The 20,217-nt window shown below is 37.5% G+C and overlaps 1 pseudogene; it reads right to left on the bottom strand.

Moving 5' to 3' along the window:
* Positions 1 to 1,172: 1,172 nt before the first annotated feature.
* On the bottom strand, positions 1,173 to 2,510 carry LOC129654240 (endogenous retrovirus group K member 18 Env polyprotein-like; annotated as a pseudogene).
* Positions 2,511 to 20,217: the final 17,707 nt, after the last annotated feature.

Below are 20,217 nucleotides of genomic sequence, written 5' to 3' on the forward strand. Positions count from 1 at the left end.
AAATGGAAAAAGTTTTACAATTGATGGAACACAGTTTACAATTGATGTTTGGAGCACAATTTACAATTGATGTTTATTTTATTCATATGGTTATTATTATAATGTAAAAATAGCTATTGTAATAGGTTAATCTTATACACAATGGTAATTAAAATTGCAAAATAATACACTTGTGCTGACTGGCCCAACTAGATATCTTACTTTTTGATACTTTTAGATAGATCAAAATTAATACAATTTTTCTATTTATGTAGACATGGCTTAAATTATTTGGAGAATAAGTGAACTTTTAAATGAACTCTTCATTCATTCAAAATTCAGTGTTTTTTAATGTGTCACTGTATATCATTTCTGCTCTTCTTGGGGAATAGATGTGCTCTTGGGGCTTATTAATATATTCTGTAACATAAGTTAGCATATATGTGTTACTCTAGAGTGGTACATTTTTTCCAGTTTCTAATCTAGACTTTTATAAAAAATGAAATTATATTGGATTTAATATATATTAAGACTTTTGGTAACATTTAGATTTGTTATTTTAATTTCGTTCTATTTAGGCTACTTGAAACTAGTGTATACTTCCTGAATGAACAGAAGTTAATAAAAGAAAAATCTGCATTTGTGTTTCTGGCCACCATGCAATTCCAACAGTGCTCAGTCATGTCCAGTTCTTTGCAGCCCCATGGATTGTAGCCCACCAGTCTCCTCTGTCCATGGGATTTCTCAGGCAAGAATACTGGAGTGGGTTGCTGTTGGGGATTTTTTCCCTGGGACTTGGAAGTGACGAACCTGAAAGAATGACACTCGGACAGTCTCTTGCAAGGACTGACAAGTTTATTTCTGCAGTCAAGCTTTTTTATAGAAGCAGGAACAAAGAGCTTAAAGTATACGGCCAGTAGAGCACATGCGGAGTTAACACATAATCAGTAAAAACATTTCAAGGACAGCGTGCTCTAAATGACTCATGGGCTTATCACACAACCCTCTCTCATAAGTAACATCCCTATTTATTATTAACTCTTGGTGCCAGGCATAACCAAAGGCAGGAGATGTTTTTCTGTCCGCAGTGCAAAGCCGAGTACTTCTGGCCCTTTGCCATTTTCCCAAGGACTTTCTCCTTTTACGGCTATTTTGCACTACACTTCCCAACATATCCTCCTTTTGTTTTTAAATTAAGCACAGCGGCTGCTAGTTGGACTCTATTGTGGGAGGCGTGGAGTCTTGAGTAGAGACTTCTGTATCCTATAATTAATGACAAAAAGAGCAGAGTGATTAATACATATATAAAAATATTGCTTCCTGAAAGCCAAGCTCTAGGGTCTAGAGACGATAGGGTTTTGGTTAAAGTATCATAGAATTGAGTACTATACAATTCCTTAGGCACCCTAACTTGAAAATTAGTAACTTGTTGTTTCAACAAATTGATGTCTAAACTTGAGTTATTTGTGAGATCCTGCAAATGCGCCTTAACCTTATTCTAAGGATATTCAGTGCTAGTATAGGGCATGTTAGTCAGACAAAAAGAAGTAAAATTCCAGTGACAGCGTATACATATTCAGAAAGTCAGTTGCTGCATTTGATCTCCTAAGTAGATAACCACAGTTTGTAACTCATTAATTCGTGTTTGTAATTGCCGATCTATTTGAGTTTGTGAGTCCACAGATCATGAGAGTCTTTGTGCCAAGCAGTGATAAAATCATGATTTTGTATAGAATTATGTAAAGCCATACCAGACAAAGTTCCTACAGTCACAATGGAGATACGGCTTAAGATGCCTGCAATAATCCACCCAAGGATGCACTTGGATCACCTAAACTCAGTTTTCAACAGTACAGAAAGAAATACAGAATCAGTCCAAGGCTCAGTTAAGTTTATGGGAAGCCATAACTCAGATCTTTGTTTAACTAGTGCAATGCTAGCATTGTGATATGAAATGGTGTGATTAAGGCAGGTATACAACGCACATGCAGTACAATTGACAATCTTGGCTGATAAGTCAATATCAAAATGCCCTACAATAAACAAGTACAGAAGGTGAACACACGATTGAATATAACCAGTACTATTGTATAGGAAGGTATAATTAGAAGAAAGAAACACACCCGTAGTCCTATAAACATTAGCAAAGTGCTCTAAAGATGCTGGAATTTTCCAAGTATGCCATTGCTTTGGCCCCACAATGGGGACGGCAATCCTGGTACGTGGGGGTGATAAGCCCCCGTTATACCAATTCAGAAATATGTCCTTATCAGTCCAGAAACTTGTCTTAGATTTATGAAAGCCTCCAATGCTTGATATATTAAACCAGGAGCAATTATGATGTTCCTCCTGCTCTTCAGAACAGTTTACATAGCCAGAAACAGCTTATCTGGACTCATAGGAGTTCCAGTACTCTTCAGTGTCTGCTCAGCCTGACGAGTCATGTTTTCACTTGAGCCCATGTTGGGTAAGGATTCAGATGATGGCGTTTCCTCATTGGCTCCTCCAGGGTCATTGACGAGACCCTTCATGTCAACTTCGTCACTTCCTGAGGGAGTCTGGTCTTGGGGTCCTTCTCAGTAGCAGACATGGTGAAGGGGAACCCAGATTTCCTCTCCATCTTCAATGACAAGACCATAACCCTTGCCTAGGAGTTGAAAGAAAAATTGCTTATACCATATTGGTGCATTGATTTCTAATTTGCTATTTTTGTCTTCTGCAAAATGTCTATCTGCATGAGTATCAGAACTACTTTTTGTTAAGTTTAAAAAATTAAGGGAATAAAGAGTTAAAGATAATAGTAATTGAGGATTCATGGGATAAGAAGTGTATCTCCTCTTCCATATTCCCCCTTTCTGTTTTAATAAATGAGTTTTTAGGGTGCAGTGGGCTCTTTCAATAATGGCTTGACCCTGAGGATTATAGGGTATTCCTGTAATGTGTGTTATGTTCCATTCTGATAAAAATGAACGAAACGAATGCAAGGTGAATGCAGGTCCATTGTCTGTTTTCAAGACAGAAGGAATCCCCATAACAGGGAAGGTGAGTAAGAGTGTGGAAATGGCGTGTTTATTGGATTCTGAAGAGACAGGTACTGTCCAGATAAAGTTGTAAAATGTATCTATTGAGACAAAAAGTAAAGAAAATTTTCTTTAAGGAGCAGTGAGTGAAGTCAGATTGCTAAAGGGAATTAGGTTGTTGCCCCTGGAGATTAACTCCTGAAATCGTAGTTCATAAGTGCAGAGGGGCGCAGACATCACAGGTTTTAATAATATGCCATGTTTCAGTGAGAGGAATATGGTATTTAAAGTGCAATCTGTTAGCATTGGTATGAAGATTAGCATGTTCATCATTGGCAGATGTAAAAATGGGAGCTATGAGCCTGTCAAAAGCATCATTTCTTGCGACCAGAGGGCCAGGTAAACCTGAATGAGCATGTATATGTTTAATAAAGAAAGGTTCCATACATGAGCGAATTAAAGCTTGAGTCTGTGAAAAGAGAGTATATAATTCTTCATCTAGGTTGTATAAAAAGGCGGTAACAAAATCAGGAAAAAGGGAAGCAAGGTATTTGGAATCAGTATATACATTGAATAATAATGGTTGAAGCGACAAAAGAGCATATAAAGCATATAACTCAACTCTTTGTACTGAAGAATAGGTAGTGGGTAATTTCTCTTTGATATCAGGGCTGACAATCCCTGCTATGCCTTTCTTGTTGCCATCAATGAAATAGGTGGGTGCATTGATAATAGGCTGGGATGCAATGATATTAGTTACAATGAATTTATTACATTGTAGAAAGTCCTATAATTTTCCTTTCAGTAAATGAAATAAGATAACATTCTGAAAATCACTTAATGCCATTTGCATGGTCAGGTTATACTGTAAGGCAATTTGCAATTCCTTTTTTGTCAAGGGAACGTGTATTGCATATGGATCAAATCCAGTCAAAGTTTGTACATGGCTTCTTCCTGACACAATTAAGTGCCCTATTTTCTCAATATATGCTACAATTTTTTTTAGACTGTTTAGTGTGTAAATATGCCCATTCTATTGGGCTATGTTGAGCTATAATTGCAGTGGGTGAATGTTCAATGGGGAATATATCTAAAGAAACAGGTTGATCATAATCTAGCCAAGTTGAAAAAGATTGTTGAATGTGTTTCTCCTTAAGGCCAGTTCTTCTTTGGCCTCTTTTGTTAGCTGCCTAGGGCTATTAGGGTTGGGGGATCCCTTTAAGATTTTAAATAGATTTTGTAAGGCATAGGTGGGGATGCTGACAGATGGCCGTAGCCAATTAATATCTCCTAGCAATTTTTGAAAATCATTCAGCGTGCATAGTGATTGCACAGAAATTTGAATTTTTTGAGGTTTGATTTTAGATTATTCTATAATGTGTCCTAAATAATTAAAGGGTGCTTTCCATTGAATTTTATCTGGTGCTACAAGCAGGCCATGATTTTGAAAAGTAGTAGTAACTTCATTATATAACTGTTTCAAACAGAATTCAGATTCCATAGAAAGAAGTATATCATCCATGTAATGAATTATAAACACAGTAGGATATTTATCTATAATGGGTTGAAATAAAACAAATATGAGATATTGGCAAATGATAGGGGAGTTCATCATTCCCTGAGGTAGCACCTTCCATTGGAATCTTTTAACAGGAGCCATGTGATTTATAGAAGGAACTGAAAAGGCAAAATGTTTTCTATGTTTATGGTGCAAAGGTATAGTAAAAAAGCAGTCTTGTAAGTCAATAATAACTATAGACCACCCTTTTGGTACCATAGAAGGGGAGGGCAATCTGGGTTATAAGGACCCCATAGGTAACATGGTATTATTAACATTTCTTAAATCTATCAACATTTGTCATTTTCTTGATTTCTTTTTTATTACAAAAATAGGGGAATTCCACGGGGAAAATGAAGGTTTTATATGAGCTTTTTGTAATTGTTCATTAACTAATTGCGTAAGAGCTGCCAATTTTTCTTTAGTTAGGGGCCACTGAGGTGTCCACACTGGGGTATCAGAGTCCCAATCGAGAGGCAGCGTTGTTAACTCAATGGCTCCCATTAAAAGGTTCATTTAAAGAAATTGTGGCTTTCGTTTGTTCAAGAAAATCTTGTCCCCATAAATTGATTGGGATATTAGTAATATATGGTTTAAGATAAGCTACAATTTGATTAGGGCCATACACTTGTAAATAGGATATACTGACAAAAGTTTGTGTGGCATCAGCTTTATTTATTCCTAATAGTCTAGAAGGAGCCATAACCTTACCCCAATCGAGGGGCCATTCTGCAGCTCTAATGATTGAAATGTCAGCTCCAGTATCTAATATGCCTGTGAAATTTCTTCCCCATATGCATAAAGTAAGGATGGGTTTCAGATGTTCCTTTAATAAGGCGGAGAGTACAGCAGTAAGGTTGGTATTGCCAAAGCCTCCTTGTTGAATTTTATCAGATGCCTTCATTGGTTTGACATATGGTAAAAGTAATAATTGTGCAAAATGTTCCCTTTTTTGTAAGTATACATTTCCCATTTTCACAACATTTACCATAATATGTATTTCCCCTTCATAATCTTTGTCCATAACACCGGTCAATACCATTAAACCTCTCATTGTGCAGCTACTATGTCCCCAAATCAGTCCTATTGTCCTGGGTGGAATCGGGCCATAATACCCAGTGGGAATTTTGTGGGGGTTGTATAATTCTATTAGTTCCATATCATAAGGACTAGGTATATCAATGCAAGCACTCTTAGATGTAGCTAGTTGTAGCATCATAACATTAGATCCTCCTTTTGTAGTGGGGCTAGAGGATGGCCCCTTTATCAGTGTCCCTGTTGTTGTTGTTGTTGTTGTTGTGCATCGGGGTTCAAGGTGTTTCCATCCTTATCAAATTTAGAATGACATTCATTCAGCCAATGGAACCCCCTTTTACATCTTGGACATACTCCTGGGGGTCTCTTCTTATTAGAAGTAGTATTATTTTTTCTGGCCTGTGTTGGCATGCAGCATTGTTTTTTCATATGGCTGGGCTTCCCACAGTTAAAACATTTGGCATTAGCAGCCTTTTGTACATTAAAGGTTTCCAATGCCACCAATTTTGTTCTATGGGACATAGATCCGATATCTTTATATGCTTTCAAATATTCTATAAGAGAGCCAGTCTCTCGAATTGGTCTAAGCATGGATTGACATTCCTCATTAGCATTTTCAAAAGCAAGTTGTTTTAAAATAATGTTTTGTAAAGTCACATCCTTAATAGATTTCTCAATTGCATCCTTTAATTTTCCTATAAATTGAGAATATTCCTCTTCATGTCCTTGAATAATCTTAACAAATGAACCATCAGAATTAGTGCTATCAACCTTTGCTTATGTCCTGCAGGCAGTTTCTTTAATGAAATGTAACATCTAAGGGGTAATATTAGCTAGTTGTGCAATCATATCGGCCATGGCTCTTGTTCCAGTGAGTATATCATAGGTTAAATTGGCAGGGTTACCATGAGATTGCTTATCAGTTATCAGCTGTCGGGCCTCCTCATTAACCCACATTTTCCATTGCAGTAATTCTTGAGGATTTAAAACCATCTTTGCTATTTGAAAAAAAACATATGGCATCCAATGGTCAGCCCATCCTCTGAGAAATTCTATACAGTAAGGAGAAGTAGGTCCATACAGAGTGCATGCTTTCTTAAAGCTAGACAACATGCCAAAATCTAGATTAGCCCAAGTATTTTGGCCTTGGGCAGGTTGATTAAATTGCATTGGGAAAGCGAAAGTGCAAGCAGGCATCTCCCGAGGAGGAGTGAAATGATTAGTACGAGCAAAATTAGCAATTGCTGTTACAGGAGGAGCAGAAGGAAAAACCTTAGATTTGGGCTGTCTGTTGAATGAAATGACCTCCGTTCCAAGTGGCTTCAGTTTTGACATATCCTGTATATATATGTCTCTAAGTTGTTTTTCTAAGGATTGTGTCTGAGCATAACATTCTTATATTTCAAAGCACCTCGCATATCTTGTTCCTTAAGCTCATATTCATGTAAAGATTGAATAGTTTTTACTTCAAATCAATGTTATGTCCTTCAATTTGTTCTATAATAGTCCGTATGAGTGACCAGGTAACCCGTGCTGACATGCTCGCAAAACTTTATTTTTAACCCTTTTCTATACGTCTAGATTGAGTGTCCCCTCTTCTAGGAACCATGAATTGTTCCAGTAAAATATGATAGCAGCCGTTCAACTGATCTCTTGAAACATTAACACTGTTTTGTTTCAAAAACTGATGCATTATAGAAATGAAAGGAATTTTACTGCTATGTTGTCCCATCCTGCTTACCTCTTTCTGCAGAGGCTCGTCACTTTGTTCAGCCTTCCTCTCAAGTCCCTGTTCAGGCTCCACTTGGGGATTTTTTTCCCCGGGACTTGGAAGTAACACTGAACCTGAAAGAATGACACTTGGACAGTCTCTTGCAAGGACTGACAAGTTTATTTCTGCAGTCAAGCTTTTTTATAGAAGCAGGAACAAAGAGCTTAAAGTATATGGCCAGCAGAGCACATGCGGAGTTAACACATAATCAGTAAAAACATTTCAAGGACAGCGTGCTCTAAATGACTCATGGGCTTATCCCATAACCCACTCTCATAAGTAACATCCCTATTTATTATTAACTCTTGGCGCCGAGCATAACCAAAGGCAGGAGATGTTTCTCTGTCCGCAGTGCAAAGCCGAGTACTTCTGGCCCTTTGCCATTTTCCCAAGGACTTTCTCCTTTTACGGCTATTTTGCACTACGCTTCCCAACAGTTGCCATTTCCTTCTCTATAGGAGGTTTCCAATCCAGGGATTAAACCCACATCTCTTTCAGCTCCTGAACTGGCAGGCAAATTTTTACCACTAGTGCCAATTCCAATAGCAGGACCTGGAATTGCCCTTTCCCTTTAAGTTGTTTTTTAAAAAAATTATGATAAACAGTTTCAAATACTAGAAACCAGGCAACACAGGAAATTGTTTCTGTAGAAAAAGGACATGAAGTTGGTGAATCCTCCTTTGGTCAGGTTATTGCCTAGAGAGACTTTACAGATTTCAGTTCAGTTCAGTTCAGTTCAGTCACTCAGTTGTGTCTGACTCTTTGCCACCCCATGAATTGCAGCACGCCAGGCCTCCCTGTCCATCACCAACTCCCGGAGTTCACTCAGACTCACGTCCATCTAGTCAGTGATGCCATCCAGCCATTTCGTCCTCTGTCGTCCCCTTCTCCTCCTGCCCCCAATCCCTCCCAGCATCAGAGTCTTTTACAATGAGTCAACTCTTCGAATGAGGTGGCCAAAGTACTGGAGTTTCAGCTTCAGCATCATTCCTTCCAAAGGAATCCGAGGGCTGATCTCCTTCAGAATGGACTGGTTGGATCTCCTTGCAGTCCAAGGGACTCTCAAGAGTCTTCTCCAACACCACAGTTCTACGTGTTACAAAACAGAGAAGGGAAAGTCACACAGAGCTTGGTGGACTTGCCGAGCTGAGGAGACTTAGATGTGTCACATTTAGATGACAACATAGTGGAGAGGAGGATGCTGGGACAAGAGGGGAGCCCAGGAGATCTGCATTTAACTGTCTATTTGGGTCCTGTGCACAGTTCTCACCTGTGCATGAATGGAAAGAAAGCTCCTCAGCTGGGGAAGGAACCACAGAAAACAAGTAGGCAGGAGAGTCCCTGGAACTAACATGACTTGGTGATAGTTCATACTCTAATCAACCAGAAAGAAAAGCCTCCTGTCATGTGGCACCTCATAGAATATTTTTGTTTTACTTGAGGTGTAAAATTAGTACTCGAGTAAAGGATGCTCTGGACCTCTCCTAAAAAAAAGCTTAAAAGGAGCTCTTTAAAGAATCAAATACATTAAATTAACTTTTTATATTTTAAGAAGTATAACAAAATTTAGCACAGATCAGAGTAAAATCTAAGATGGCTAGAACTAAATAAAAAAGTCACCAATCATCCACAGAAGTAGAAAAATAGACTCATAAGCAGAATAAAATCAGTCAACAGGAACAGACAGAGAAACCATTCAGATTATAGGAAAGACAGACTTGTGAATATACTTATTCACAAAGACTTATTGTGAATATACTCCATGTATTTAAGAAAGTAGACAAAAAACTTGGGGAGGAGAGACATGAAACTCCTAGTGGTGAAAAATATATCTTAAATGAAAAGTACACTGAACGGCATTATAGAAAATATATTACTGTACTTAAAGACATTACAAAAGAGATTATCCAAATAGATGACAGAGAAATAACAGACTAAAACACAGAAAAAGGAACAGTGAACAGAGCACCAGTGAGTTGTGGGTTAATCAGTTGTCTAACATCATACATTTGGAATCCCAGAAGAAGATGACAGTTGGAGGAGGAGGAGGAAGAGTTGGAGGAGGAGGAAGAGTTGGAGCAGGAAAGTGGAAAATATATTTGAATTAATAACAAATATACTATTTGAGGGCTTCCCGAGTAGCGCTAGTGGTAAAGAACCCTCCTGCCAGTGCAGGAGACAAGCAACTCAGATCTATTGGTGGGTCAGGAAGATCCTATGGGGAAGGGCATGGCTTCCCACCCAACTATTCTGGCATGGAGAATTCCATGGACAGAGGAGCCTGGCAGGCTACAGTCTATAGAGTTGCACAGAAGCAGACATGACTGAAGTGACTTAGCATGCACACATACATACAATTTGAAGAAAAATGGATTTGTTTTGAAAAAAAATAAAAATCACTGAATTAGTTTCTCATTGCTGCAGTAGCAAGTTATCACAGGTCTGTGGCTTAAAATAGCACAAATGTTTTATATTTAATTTCTAATGATCTGAAGTCCAAACTGAGTATCAGTGGCCTAATATCAAGATGTCAGCAGTATTACATTCTCTTGTGGAGGTGTGAGGGAGGAATTGGGTTATTTGTTGCCCTTTCCAGCTCTTAAAAGTTGCATTCATTCTTTGGCTGGTGCTCCTTTTCCATCTTCAAAGCCACCATTGGCCACTGAACATTTCTCATACTGTGTCATTCTGATGACTTTTCCATCTTCAGTTTCCATTTTTATTTTTTTTTTCAGTTTCCATTTTTAAATACCCTTATAATTACTTTTAAAAATATAGAAATAGTGAAAAATAAAACCACTAACTTAATAAATAGGATTTATTAAGGATCTATTGTGCATTTAACATCAGTTCAAAAATAGGGACTTTTGAAAATAAAAACTGATGTGGAGCTCAAGAGCATGAAGCTTCAGAATGAGTATAAAGTGAAAATGAAGAATTTTGTTCTTTTTTTAACTATTTATTTATTTATTTTGGGCTTCCATGGTGACTCAGTGGTAAAGAACCCATCTGCCAATGTAGGAGATGTGGGTTCAATTCATGGGTCAGGAAGATTCCCCTGGAGAAGTAAATGGCAACCTACTTCAGTAGTCTTGCCTATATTCAGTATTTTTGTCCAAGGCATTGCAAAGAGTTGGTCATGACTTAGCGACTAAATAGCAGCAATGTATTTAACTGTGTTGGGTCTTAGCTGCAACATGTGGTATCTTTAGTTTAATCCATACAATACATAATGATTGGCTATTATAAAGAGAGTTTCCAGATTACATGGGATTGGTTAAAAGTGGTTATGACATACCATTTTTAAGGAGATAACTACAATTGCCTTTATGATTATCAAAAAGCATTATTTACAAAAATAATGTTTCATTTACTTTCATAAAATAAACAGCTTAGTTTCATTTATGTAGCTTAAATAATTTTGTCTGCTCAGGAACTTCTTAAATCTGTCCTCCCTTTTGTTTTTAATGTCAACATTACACTGGACCTTCTTCATCATCATTGATAATGTCCTTGCCTTAAAGTCAGATTATTTTCCTTAATTCCTTAGTTCCATCTGCCATCTTAATTCTCATTTTCCATGTAACATATTAACAGTTTCTGTGGCTTTGGACTTGGCTATCTTTGGGGGTTCATTAAGCTGACTATCAAACATACGGGCTTCTCTGGTGGCTCAGATGGTAAAGAATCTTAAGTTTAACAAAGCTCTAAGATGAAGAAACATGAAGAAAACCACATGAAGAAGATGCACCATAATCACATTTCTAGAATTGAGGTAAAAGAAAAAACTAAAAAGCAACCAGAGATTTAAGGCATACAACACTGTAAATGATGTTGCTTCCAATAAGCTAACTGTAGACTATAGAAACAAATATGTAACCTACAAAAGCATAGCTTATCTTTTTTGTTGTTTTTGTTTTGCTTAAATACCAGAAATGTATTTTCTCACAGTTAGAAGTCCAGATAGAAGTGTCAGTCAGGTTGGTTTCTTCTGAAGCCTCCCTCTTTGGTTGGCAGACAGCCACATTCTTGCAGTGTCCTTGTGATCTTTTCTCTTTGCCTGCCTGTCTCTGGTTTCACCTTGTCTTGAACACATCAGAGTGCATATTTCAGAGGACAATGGAATACCCTGACTTACAAAGATGGAGATGTCATTGAAATAGAATGGACTGGGGGAAGGGAAGGTTCCAATAACATCAGCCCCCCCAAAATGGGAATCTCTCTAAGACTGTAGCTGACCCAAGTCAATAGAGAACATTGTTGCCCTCATCACAGACTTTTCATCAAGTACAAACAACCCTGAAGCAATCCAGGGTGGAGGGCCAACATCATGAAGAGAGACCCTGCCTGTGGTCAGGAGAGCAGTAATAGCTGAAAGCTGAGCAGGCAGCAGTCAAATGGAGAGAAATCCTAGGACTCCAGTCCCTACCCTGAACACAAAGCAGGAGCAACTGACCACCAGAAAACATTGAAATAAGAGCTGCACTGAAGGTGATGATAGTAACAGCACAACATAAACACAGCTCAATATCTGACTATAGTGAACATCATTGTTAATACCTGATGGATATGCCTCTATTCAGGTGTAAAAATTACCTTGCTGAGGTCTTTTATGAAGTATGGTAAGTGTGCTAAAGAAGTATATGATAAATACTAATGTAAATGATAAACTTTTTAATCACTGAAAATAAGTATTTGCAATATGTACTTACAAATAAGCCAATGGTGTAGGACTGAATCTATTTTTTTATGAATAGCAGGTTAAAAATTCATACCTTTAATGAAATTTCCCTCTATGAGAGCATATTCTGCCTAGGATTTGTAAGATTTTTCTCTAAATATGATTTTATTATTACAGACTACAGCTGATTTCAGTTGTTCCTACTGGTAAATATGGGCTCTCCTGGTGGCTCAGACTGTTAAGAATCAGCCTGGACTGCCTGGAGAATCCCAGGGACAGGGAAGCCTGGTGGGCTGCCATCTATGGGGTCACACAGAGTTGGACACGACTGAAGCAACTTAGCAGCAGCAGCAGCAGGAGACCCAGGTTTGATCCTTGGGTCGGGAAGATCCCTTGGAAAAGGGAATGGCTACCCACTCCAGTATTTTGCCTGGAGAATCCAAAGACAGGGGAGCCTGGTGAGCTACAATCCATGGAGTCACAAAGAGTGGGGAACAACTGAGTGACTGGTAAATATATGATGTAAATTTACATAAAAATAAGATAACTATGGCTATACTTATAAAGTTATTCATCCTGATTATTATTATATTGTGTTCAATCTAGCTTGATTAAACATTTGATTAAAGCTCAGATTTGAAAATCACTACTTATACATTTTCCTTAATTTTGGTCATTAAAACAATGAAAAATTAACAAAAAGGGGGATAATATATAAAAACACTTGCACTTGTTGAGTAATCAATCACTGTGAGTTGGAAACCTAGCTATTTGAAAAACCACAGCTAACAGTTACTTTTACTTTTTGCCCTTAAAATAATCTAGTTATTTTTAAATTTTATTTATTTTAATTGGAGGCTAATATTGTAAAATATTGTAGTGGTTTTTGCCATACATCAACATGAATCAGCCATGGGTGTATATGTGTCCTCCCATCCTGAACACCCCTCCCACCTACCTCCCCACCCCATCCTCTGGGTTGTCCCAGAGCACTGGCTTTGAGTACCCTGTTTCATGCATCGAACTTGCCCCATAGACGGCAGCCCACCAGGCTCCCTCGTCACTGGGATTCTCCAGGCAAGAACACTGGAGTGGGTTGCCATTTGTGACACACAAAAAGAGGAGTCATTCAGTTCAGGACCTATGTTAAGATATATAGACAGCAACGTGGGTCATTTAATACATTTAAATTATCTCATTTAATTTTTTTTTAATTTATCATGACCTTTATAATATAGGTGCTCTTTTTAAATGGGCCATGTTGTAAACATTTCAAGATCCCAGAATTTATGAGTTTCTGCATATCATTAGAGAAAATTGTACAAATTATCCTGCATAACTGTTTACATTGATATAACTGGGCAGATAAGCTATAAACAGTTCCCCTTATACTCTGTAGGTAGACTATCTCGGAACATAAACCTGAATTAATTTCTCATTGTTAAATTAAAATATGTTTACAAAGGTCAGTTTCATATACATGTGGAAATGAGAATTTGTTGTTGTTTAGTCATTAAGTCGTGTCTGACTCTGCAACCCCATGGACTATAGCCTGTCAGGGTCCTCGGTCCATGGGATTTCCCAAGCAAGAATACTGGAGTGAGTTGCCAGTTCCTTCAACAGGGGATTTTCCCTACCCAAAAATTGAACCTGAGTCTCTGGCTTGGCAGGCAGATTCTTTATCACTCAACCACCAGGGAAGCCCCGGATATAAGGATACAGAATCAAATATTTTTACTTTTTGTAAGAAGTAAAAGCAGAGAAAGGAAATGCTAACTCTCATTGCTTGTAAACTGTTCCCATAGGTCACATATTTCAGTTGAAAATAAATATTGTGATTAGAAAATCCAGTTTTTAAGACAATGACAAATGCCAGTAATCCTATAATTATAAATTCAGTGAAAGCTTAGAAACTTCTTTAGGTTTGTATATAAATGAAAAACTGCTTGTTTTTGTGAGTAAGCATGTGCATATTTGTGTATTTGTAAGCCGGATCATCCCTAGTTCTTAATAGTCTTTAAGAAACATCACTTGCAAAGGTAAAAAGTAACGCTTTCCTGACATGCTTACTTAGGCCATCAGAACAAGTACCACTAGCACTACATCATGGAAATACAGAGTGAGTTTATTTGAAAAAAAAAAAAATTACTAGTAATAAATTGGTAGGGCATACATGAAGTCCCAGATTATCAGTACTCACAAGATGGTCTGCAGGTACCATGGCCAATATCCCAACTGAGAGACACTCGTAGTCATCCCACTTATTTATGCAGATAGGGGTAGGAGACACTAGGAGTCATGGGACAATGGAAGTCCCTGATCCAGGAGATATCCTCATGAATATTTCTCCTGAGCTCAGCAACTGGAATCAGCCTAATGTCTTCTTGATTCAGCTCAACCTGCTGAACTGTTTCTCCACTAAACTACTAAAAATGGGCAGAAAAACCAACCACCAAAATTGTCTAGACTTGTCTCTCCTCCCTTTCAAGAGGTAACATCATTTAAATAACACTGGTTGTATCTTTGATTGAATGTCTGATAGAACATATCTTTAAAATACCTTGCCTGTAAGACCCTTTTGGAGATATTTTGCCAACTTTATAATCTTTATTGTCCTTATTAATGAGAATAGAGATTAACTATGTTGCTGTATTTGTAATGATTAGGCAGGCTGAAATATCTGAAAATAAAACCCTTAATAAACAGATATTACAATTTCAAGAAGTACAGTTGGGAAGGGATGAACAGTGAGTCTCCAGAGTCATAATGATATTTTTCAGTATATTGAAAAAACCAAGGGAAAAACCAAAGAGCTGTGTGCTAAGAAAACCTGAGGTAAGAAGACTAATTCACAGTCAGCTATCTTCTTCACAACTGTTGTCATGTTCTTCCTTGCTATCCTTTATTAAAAACAGAGCAACATATAAAACATGGAAAAAAATTAGTGTAAACACATAAAAGGAAAACATAAAAGATGGAAAAGTATTTTTAAATTAGAAGTGGATAGTAAGGTATTGGAAAATTATAGACAAAGAAATGTAGCATGGAAATGGCATTAATTATAAAAACATTAGTCCTTTTTATTAAAGTATAGTTGATTTACAATGTTTGATTAGCTTTAGGTGTACAGCACAGACATTCAGCTTTATATATGTGTGTGTATATATGTTTATGTGTGTGTGTATATATAATTTTTCAGATTCTTTTCCCTTATAGATAATTACAAAATATTGAGTATAATTCCTGTTTTATATGGTGGGTACTTATTGCTTATCTATTTTGTGTATAGTACAGTGTATATGTTAATCCCAAACTCCTAATTTATCCTTCTCCCTCTTTCCACTTAGCCACAAGTTTGTTTTCTATGTCTGTGGGTCTCTTACTGCTTTATAAACAAATACATTTGTATTTCTTTTTTAGATTCTATATATAAAGTACCATATGATATTTGTATTTCTTTTTTAGATTCTATATATAAAGTACCATATGATATTTGTCTTTTCCTGTCTGGCTTGCTTCACTTAGTGTAATAACCTCTAGATCCATTCATGTTGCTGCAAATGGCATTATTTTATTATTTTTTGTGGCTGAGTAATATTCTAGTAATATTCCACATCTTTATCCATTCCTCTGTAGATGGACATTTAGGTTGCTTCCATGTCATGGCTATCATAAATAGTGCTGCAGTGAACACTGGGGTGTATGGCTCCTTTTAATTATAAAATTTATTCACATTAATATTTTAATAAATTAAACAGATGTTTAAAAATAAGAATATAAACATGAAATTTAAAATTAACTCAAAGACCCAAAGTTAAAGGTCGTTAACACTCAGATAAGATATATCAGTGTTAAAAAATCATGTTAGAAGAGAAAAGTTTAAGATTTTATGACAATTTATGGTACTATAAGATATTTTAAAAAATAAATTTGATGAGGGAATGCACACATAGCATACTAGGAGTAGAGAAATAAGATATAAAACACTACATACTTCTTTGGCTGCCACCTCCAAATACTCCTGTTGTGTGTAAGGATTGTCATGCCCCTAGGAAGAGCGAGATTTCCTCCAGCTACAGTCAAGTTAGATCCTATTTTTCATCATGTTTCTTAATAAATCTGTAATATCAGGTAGAGAGGAGGAAATAAAGAAGAGGAAATACAAACACAGGGGCAAACAATGCATATGAGTAGCAAAGTGTCGGACACAATCTGTCTTCTCCTAGAATTTATTATGGTGCTTAAATGGAGTTTACTACGGTGCTTAATTTTAATTTCAGAAAATGAAATGACAGATTAAAAAAAAGCTACAACAACAAAAGATGACTTTACATTTTAATATGATTATTCTCTAACTTCAGTGGACCTCATGATAACCTTAAGAGCTTGTACAAATGTAGATTTTGAGTCTATGAAATAAAAATTTCAATCGATTAGTATAGTTGTTGCCAGAGAATGTTCATTTTTTATGCTCCTCAACTTAAAGTTTAAGATATTTTTATAATATGCTTAAGTTTATAATGTGCTACAATATTCCTTCAAGGAGAGCCTGAAATTCCAGAGAGTCTTCAGTTCAGTTCAGTCAAGAATACTGCTGTGGGTTTCCTATTCCTATTCCAGGATCTTCCCCAGGGATTGAACCTGTGGCTCCTGCATTGGCAGGCAGATTCTTTACAAATGTGCCACCTGGGAAGCCCACAGAGGACTTTTCAGTTCAGTTCAGTTCAGTCGTTTCTCAGTCATGTCTGACTGTCTGTGACCCCATGAACCACAGCACGCCAGGCCTACCTGTCCATCACCAACTCCCAGAGTCCACCCAAACGAAGTCCATCGAGTCATTGATGCCATCCAACAATCTCATTCTCTGTCTTCCCCTTTTCCTCCTGCCCTCAATCTTTCCCAGCATCAGGGTCTTTTCAAATGAGTCAGCTCTTCGCATCAGGTGGCCAAAGTACTGGAGTTTCAGCTTCAACATCAGTCCTTCCAATGAACACTCAGGTCTGATCACCTTTAGGATGGACTGGTTGGATCTCCTTGCAGTCTAAGGGACTCTCAAAAGTCTTCTCCAACACCACAGTTCAAAAGCATCAATTCTTCGGTGCTCAGCTTTCCTTATAGTCCAACTCTAATATCCATACTGGAGAAGGCAATGGCACCCCACTCCAGTACTCTTGCCTGGCAAATCCCATGGATGGATAAGCCTGGTAGGCTGTAGTCCATGGGGTCGCCAGGAGTCAGACACGACTGAGTGACTTCACTTTCACTTTTCACTTTCATGCATTGGAGAAGGAAATGGCAACCCACTCCAGTGTTCTTGTCTGGAGAATCCCAGGGACAGGGGAGCCTGGTTGGCTGCCGTCTATGGGGTCGCACAGAGTGGGACACGACTGAAGCGACTTAGCAGCAGCAGCAATATCCATACACGACTACTGGAAAAACCATAGCCTTGACTATGGCAAAGGGATGTCTCTGCTTTTTAATATGCTAAGTTGGTCATAACTTTCCTTCCAAGGATTAAGTGTCTTTTAATTTCATGGCTGCAGTTTCTATCTGCAGTGATTTTGGAGTCCCCCAAATTAAGTTTTCCACTGTTTCCCCATCTATTTGCCATGAAGTGATGGGTCCTACGTCTCCATTTATGAAGCAATAATGGAAGGTCTGTATGGTGTTTTAAAAATATATTTGCTGTAGTCAAAAACTTTAAATTTTCACTACAATAGGTCCTTGGTAGAATGGCAGTAAGGACTTTTTCCAATACCAAGATAATATGAGAAATATGTTATTGGTTGATACAGTTATTACAAGTTATTATTATAATTTTCAACCAATTAATTTTTAACCTTGTTGAAAATTGCAAGGTTAATGTGTATGAAAGTTGCTCAGTCATGTCCACCTCTTTGCAGTTCCATGGATTGTATCCCACCAGGCTTCTCTGTCCTGGCAATACTCCAGGTAATAATTCTGGAGTGGGTTGCTGTTTCTCTCTCCAGGGGATCTTTTGACCCAGGGATCGAACCCGAGTCTCCTGTATTGCAGGCAGATTCTTTATCATCTGAGCTATCAAGATTAATAAGTAAATTAAAAATAAATTTTTATTTAAAACATGAATACAGGTTTCTACAAGGCATCTAATCACTTGCATTAAAAACATTAAGATTTCCATTCCCTCGAGGAACCTGCTACTGAAAATTGTCTGACTTTTTGTTTTTATTAAGTGTAGTTTAATTTAAAAGTACACTTTCATAATTTTGAGTTCCATATTCCATCAATATAACACTTATAAACATTTAAAAAAAAATCAACATTGCACCTGAAAAGACCTATTTGGAGGAGACTGCTATGGGAAACAGCATTCAGTGCTCCTCAGCCCTGATCAAATTCCACAGAGCTGAAATAGTACAGATCTTTTTCTGTGAGGGAGACATAATTCCTCGTCTAGCCCATTTGGTACTGCCTGCTTCCTTTGGGGGAAGAAATCTTGTCACCAACTTTCTCCAGAGACCTTGATTCTGCTTTTGGGATGATCTATAGCTCAGTCACCTCCACAGCAAAAACAGAAGCAGGCACTGAGTGTACACCTGTCTTGGTGGCTACAAAGCTTTTACAGCCTCTATCCTGTTGTGGTATTTTTGAGGGCTCAAGAGTTTCTTTAGGGATTGAATAACCAGAGAATATTTCAGATTAGACTTTTTATCTCTGTGGCAATAAATTCCCCAAAATTAATAGACCAGCTTCTTAACTTCTGGGCAGTTCTGCAAACAGGCAATCATAGGCAAATGCTAAACATACTTAAAGCCTCAAGACCCTGGTCTTTTATTCACTGGACTCAGTATTATGGCCACCACCAACAACTGACTGGTAGCTCTTCTGAGGCCATCTGAGGCAAATAATACTCCTATTCAGATCTTTGCTGTGTTGGCCCTGATGCTTGGTGGAGGTGCTTAAAAAATTTCATGGAGCACTCATGTTAATGATACCATTATGAGCACCTCTTTATCATTGTTTCTTTTTGTGATATAGGTGGTTTTAAAACAGCAAACCTTACCCAGATCATAGAAAACAGATCACCCTGAGCAGGCATATTCCTTTCATTTCTGTTTACAAGCTATTTCTACAATTTCCAAAACTAGAATAGAAGCAACCGACACTAAGACCAGAGCACCATGGTTCTGTTTACTTAAGTTTTGATAAAATATTTATCTACAGTGCAATAAAGATTATTGCTTTGTCCACTTGCAAATTTAAGTATTTGATGTCTACTAAGTTAATGTCATATATTTTTATTTAAGTGTCTCATTTCTAATGTAGACTGTTGTTGTTCAGCCGTTCAGTCATGTCTGATGCTTTGTGACCCCATTTCTTCTTCTACATACCATTTCTTAAAACCATTAGACCAGATTTACTGGATCCCAGGGGATGGAAACCCCAGCTGTTGCCAGAAGTGCTCATCCTGACATTAATCCTGGCAACTTCATGTCTCAGGATAGTATAGAGTAGAGAGGACATGATTTGGTTCAAACAGCTTCAGGATGTATTATTGCCTACATTCCAAGCTACCAAACCATGGATGTCAAGCAATGCCAAGAACAAACAAGTCTCAGAGAGACAAGCTTACGAAGGTATTTTTTTAACTATAAAGTATTTTCTCCGATTTTATTCCCATGGCAACCCCAAAATAAAAATTGTCCAAGGAAAGATGTCTAACATTTAGCCTGTCCATAGGTCTTTACTTGTCTATCAATGTTTCACTCTAGCTGCATCACTATTTGCCATATTCTGTTCATTAAAAAAAAACTACATCACTTAGATTTTACTTGGTAACTAGTGAAGTGGTTCTCCTTGCAGCTGATAATCACCTGAGGTCATGTTGGAAAAGTTAGGTGTCCTTTGGTGGTTATAATGATTGGGGATCCTTATTGATATTCAGTTGTCAAGGACCAGGAGTTCTAACTCTAGCCTTCCTGAAATGATCAGGAGAGTCATATTCACTTGTGTAGAAAATATGAATATTTTGTGAAAAATAGTTTATAATTATCTGATCCTAAATCTTAATTTGGACTTCCCTGGTGTCTCAGTGTTAAAGAATCCCCCTGCCAATGTAAGAGAGGCAAGACACTTGGGTTTGATCCCTGGATCAGGAAGATCCCCTGGAGTACATAATGGCAACTCATTC

Source organism: Bubalus kerabau, chromosome 5, assembly GCF_029407905.1.
Source record: "Bubalus kerabau isolate K-KA32 ecotype Philippines breed swamp buffalo chromosome 5, PCC_UOA_SB_1v2, whole genome shotgun sequence".
In the NCBI taxonomy this organism is placed as follows: Eukaryota; Metazoa; Chordata; class Mammalia; order Artiodactyla; family Bovidae; genus Bubalus; species Bubalus kerabau.